Here is a 6,000-nt window from a genome sequence, read left to right as displayed (position 1 = left end):
GACCTTCCCATGTTCCGCCCCGCAGTGCCTCCCTGCTCATCCTTTTTCCTCCACAGAAATAGTTGTGTTCAAACTATCCCTTCAGGAGCCTCCAAATATTGAGGGTGTTAAAGGATAAGATGTGGACAAAAGGCTCTGTGGGTGATGATTTTTTAGAAAAAGCAAATGTGTTGGAATAGGAATATCATCAGTAGTAGAAAGGAAGTAAATTCTTATTAAAAATTGATCATAAATTCTTATTTCTTTTATGAGAGAAGAAAAAGTTTTGTCTTTAAGAGACGAACAATCATTTAAGTATATACTTGTATGCAAATCTTGCAAATGTCCATCTACTTCTCTATTAAACACAAATTGGTCTGCATCTTGAAAGGTATCATAAGAGCTATGAAAAAGCTACATGCCTGTTTGTCCCTTTATATGCCTGCTTCATTTTAAATCCTGTATTGTGAGCTTTCTGTGGGTTGTCTTTTTGCTCAAAATGTGCAGAGTACAATATGGCCCTGCTCCCTCTAGGGTTCCATAATGGTTCTTTCTTGAATGTGAGATCAAGCATTTTTCCCTATATTTATTTTTATCTCCAATATGAAAAAGACAAGGCAACCCAATAAATGATAACAGGCATACATGGATTAATGAATACTATTCTATAAGCATTTGTTACAAAGGATGAACCTGCAAGAGAATTTTTAGGACCTAATTTATCCTGTTCACTCTGGTAAGAATCAATACTCCCTGGAAAAACATCAGTGTAAAAAAAGCAAAATTAGGCACTCAGTGGGCATACTGATCTCTGATGTTTGCTGGATATTTATTTTTTCTGCATGTCCAAAAGGACAGATCCTTTTTGCAGTTCCTTCCTGTTATAGCTTTTTTTTCTTGAATGAACTCTGAATTTTTCAAATTCACACAGCTCCAGGAAACAAAATCTTAAGGAAAATTCCAGATATAAAAAAATCAAAGCATGAAATTTGTAAGAGCTGACAAGATGGAAACTAACAATTTCCAGTATTGTTTGTAAGAATAGGTTCAACATCATGAGCCAAACTAAACTTCCAATTTAAAATAGTATTACAACTATGTAAGTTATTATGATTCACCAAACCTCTGAACTGTCTCAGCCTCCCCCAAAATGAAATGAGGCCCGACGCCACTCTGTATTCACTAACTGATATATATCAGTAGGATACATCTGCACTGTACCCAGCAGCCTGCTTGTCTGCAACCATATTGTCTTTTTTGACAGTCTAAACTCAGTCTAAGCCCAGGCGCTCTATAAATCCTATCCATCTTCCAGGGCATGCTGTAGAAGTCAGCAATGTCACAGAAGGCAGAAATACAATAACTCCCTTCCTTTTCTCAGACTATTTTGTCTGGTTGATATCAGTCCTATGATAACAGCACAAAAATAGGTGGAATGCATGGGGGAGGACAGCCAGCCAGAGCATGCAGAGGTCCCCCGGAGCAAATTCCACCCTACAGATTCCAGAGGAGTTCTTCCCCAGGAAATACTAGCCGGAGGTGTTATAAAAGGCTTTTTCTGAAGCTAAACAGTATGGAGAACTGGCAGATTTGATCACAAGCCTTCTCTGGTCCAGCCATATGAGATACAGTAGAAGTGTAGCATCATATTTTCTGCCTTAAGTTGCTAGCGTGTTGGAGGAGATTTCAAATTCACCAAGTCTACCATCTGGCTCAAAATACTGCCACTCCTTGAAGAAAACTACTATAATTCATTCCTCTACTGCTTAAAAAAAAAAAAAAAAAAAAAAAAGAGGAAAGAAAGTCAGTAGAAAGAGAGAGAGATTTTTGTAGTGTCTCTACTGACTTCTATTTTTCTCTTCAGGAATCAGTAAAAAGCTACCTATTAAACCATTTCTCAAATCTAATAAGAAAAAAGTCAGTCATAAGAAGAAAACATGATATCCTGTTTTATATGTCCACTGAGAGACTTCAGCAGTAGGAAGTCAAGTCACAGGAATTTGTAACTATATAGTTTACTAAATTTTGGAAGAAAGAATCCTGGGAGTCATTCAAAAATATGTGCTGGAAAGCATCTAAGCAAAAACAAAACAAAAAAACAAGCAAACAAAAAAACAAAACAAAGAAGCACAACAAAGGAAACAAACAAACAAGAAAAGCAGTTTAATTAAAAGTCAGTTAAGGCAGTGGATGAATATGACATAATTTCCTGAAGAGGTCACTACCTCTTCAGCCAGGAAAGTTCAGTGGGTTAATGTTTATGTATATTTTACGCATTAAAGAAGATCCTACATCTCATTATGGCAGCATCAATAAAGTAAGAACAATAAATTAAACGAAATAAAATATTAAGCAATGGTGGGAAAAGATTTTAATAGAAATGGACAATCTGTAAACATACAGGATTATTTTTCAAGTTACAAATGTATGAGCCAAATTTTTGGCCATACCCCGAATATAGAGAAAGTGAGTTATAAATTGGGCATAAGTATCATAAATCTTATTTTGACTTTGTCTTCATCTTTGAGAGTCTTGCCTTTAGTTTGGCTTATCTCAGTTGAATGGCAACCTTGTACAAAGTAGCTACAAGATACTTAATACAGTTAGGGAAAAAGTAATATCTTGTAATTTCTTTTTTAATGTTTGGAAGATATAAAAATTCATAGGTGAATTAGACAAGACCAGATTTTAAAATATTATTCAAACCTTAAAATATGTAGCAATTTTATTATTTAAAATATTTTTGGCATTGTATTCAATCTATTCCTACGTTTATAAAAGTGTCACAGTATTGTTCAGACTAGATTTGGGGGTCGTTCATCAAAACCCAAGCAGCCCCTCAGAGTCTTTCGGTAACTGTAATGTCTTTCTCTCTTGACAATATTGTCCTGCAGACACCATTTTCCACTGTACGTTTGCATTAAACATGATTGTCAATAGTGCTTATATGATTTATAGTATTCAGTATACAAAGTTATGTACTGAGATTTGAAAACGACCTCACCAGGTGATAGAGTATTTTTTTCACAGTGAGCAATTTTTTTACTTTCAATGACGTTAATGCCAGGCTAATTGTTAGCATATTTATTTACTGTCTGAATAGAAAACGGTTCTGTCTATCCATTCTCAAGGAACAATAGTATTTCTGAAAGTCAGGTGAGGCAAGTCAGTAATCCTTCAGTGAAGTGTTAAAGTACCTCAAGTATTAGGTTGCAGGAATTACAGGAAATCTCTGGGACAGAAGGGAAGGGAAGGCATAGGAAAAAAAAAAAATCCCAGCTTAAGGCTGCACTCAGGAAATGCAATGCCCAGAGGTAAAGTTTTGCATAAAACCAAAACCCACCTGTGAGAGCCACACAAATTGGCTGACAGCCTTTCAGCTTCTTGAAATTCATCGACAGGCTATTGAATATACCAAAAGTACAGGGAGCTATAAATTCTTCTTCTTTTTTTTTTTTTTTAATTTCTGCATATCTGTCCCTAAACCTGTCAACTACTTTGTTCATCTTTGGATTGCAGCATGCATATTTCCTTTGACCTTCGCTTGTGCCTGGTGCTAAGAGCAATTCAGGGTGATTGGCATAACCATAAACATGCTGTTCCTAGTGGAGAAGGGTCCTACAAAACAAGCCTATCGTCTGTTTTGCAGTGCTACCCTTGCACTGTTCCTCATGAAGCTGAGGAACTCCCTTCTTCTAAGTCACGCAAGCCAGCTTAGGTGTTAGTAATGCAGTATGAGATAACTCCTTATGACAAATGCTAGCCTGAGTTTCACTTGCACCCTGCTTTTTTCTGTCTGCCCCAGGTTTGTAACTTAAACAAAAACAAAGGTTCACCTCTGAGGATCAGGAGCAACCTCCTGTGAAGGGTATTCACATATATACAAGGGTATTCAGTACTATTTGCTATTCCCCTTTTCTGTTATCTCAGTTGCAGAATAAAAGTACAGTGACTGGTTTGTAATTACCAGAAAGACTGAAATTTGTTCCTAAAGTATGTGATGAATTCTTGAGAGTAACAACCACAGTTATATAAAATCATGATCAGTTTATGGTCAGTTCACAGAAATAGGAAATGGTACACACGGCACACAGTTCTAATATAGAAATAATGGTACAAGTATATAAAGGATTTTCTTTTTTGTTCTCTTTTTCTCTTCTCCTCCATCTTTGCCCACCCCCAAATGTTTCCTGCCTATTTATGTACTGGCTTGCTATAACTTGCTATAACCAATACGACTTGTATAATCAGGAAAAGCTTCTGGAAGGGAACACAAAAAAATACAACTATCACATTGTTAGTTTAATTACTGCAGAATAAATATGTTCATGATTTGGTGCAGCTACTTTTTCCCAGAAGGCTGTAGTATATTCACTGGGTTTCCAGAAGACCTCTGATCTCATCTAATGCATGAACAAGGGACAGATTTTCCACAGGACTAGGAGTATTAGGTGTTGTTCTATTTTGATATTATGTCCTTATCTGTAGTTTATGTAGTCTGTATTCTATGAATCTATAGTCTAGAAATTAGATTTTCAGAAAATCTGTCCTTAAATGTACAGGTAGAGATATATCAACAACCACATATGAGGACCTATTAAATAGAAAGCATTATTTTTGTTTGGTTAAGGATCCCTTTGGCTCCTTTGTATCTTTGGACTTGTGTCCTGATTAACAGGAAACAAAAAGTATATATATTTTGCCCTCTGAATGTTTCTGAAGCACTGCTATAGATGAGGGGTTTAGATTTTAAAGTTTCATGCATAATCATAGAATGTAATCTATATTCCACCTAATAATAGCAGAGAGTAAATCCACACAACTAATTTAAAGAAGTCCTTGTTCAGTCCCCATAAATATTCAGAGGAAAGCAGAGGAAAAATCAGAGCACTCCCATGGGATCTGGGATGCTTTTGCGGCCAGGCAAAATATTGTCCAGAACTGACTCAACATCATTCCCTTATGTCTATAAAAACAAATACCCGTTAGTTTGTGTGAGACTGCTTTAAACAGCTGGCCTTTTACATTATCCATTATTTTTACTGTGCTTAGGTTAAACTCTGGCTCTGTGCGCAGCCCACATAAGCAGGCTGTGTGCTGGGGGCTCTGCAGAGGTTGCTGAAAGAGCTTCTCTCTCACAGGCAAAGAAAATTAATGATAGTAAAATTGCTTCATAGTGTATCCTACAGTTTTTGTTCCCTACATGCAGCAAATCCAGTTCCCTCCTGCTTTCTCTCCTGAAATCCTTGACAAGATAGGCACCATGGTATAACCATATATTTACAAAACAATTGTTTCATTAGTAGTGAATTTTAAAAAATACTTATACCATCAATTTAAAGAGGATCCTCTTTGCTTCCTGTGTTACCATTTTGTGTTGTTGACCAGGAAACGAGCCTGGGAACAGGAAGTCATGCAAGCTCTGTTTTATATGTTTATGGAGGTGAGAGCCTATCAGTCCTATTTAGAGGTCCTTTTAAGAGGTTTTGCCAATATTTATTTTCTGTTTGCTTTTGAAGAATATAGACTATACTATCAGCTTGTGTAAAGTAGCAAATTTCCCTTGGTCAAGAGAGCTGATCTGATTGACACCAGCTGAAAATCTGGCTTGAGCTTTTAAAAAATCACTATGATTAAATGTTGATATCATTTTTCTTGATTAGTATGCTGGACAAAGTGGAAAATGATACAAAACCTTGAGGGATGGAACAGTTTCACATATTGGCTGGGACAATGAGCCATTGCAGGGAGAAGCTTCTTCCAGATGGTGGTAAATTTAGCAGATTTTTTTTTTTTTTTTTGCCAAAGCCATGGCCCTTAAAACAGACAATCAAGAAACCCTGATCATTATGTGGCCCTGGCAAAAAGAAATCAAGGGAGCATCTGCAAGCAGCTGCATGAAGCACAGAGATTGACCGAAAGTCAAGGAGACTAAATCCATCTCCAGCGGATTCAGGAGGGCGAAGATTAAGACCAGCTTACATAAGGGAAGGAAGAAAATGCCAGGCTCAGGTAAAATCT

The sequence above is a fragment of the Apteryx rowi genome, unplaced genomic scaffold, assembly GCF_003343035.1.
Source record: "Apteryx rowi isolate R43461 unplaced genomic scaffold, aptRow1 scaffold_849, whole genome shotgun sequence".
NCBI lineage: Eukaryota > Metazoa > Chordata > Aves > Apterygiformes > Apterygidae > Apteryx > Apteryx rowi.
Note: the sequence above shows the minus strand (reverse complement) of the source record.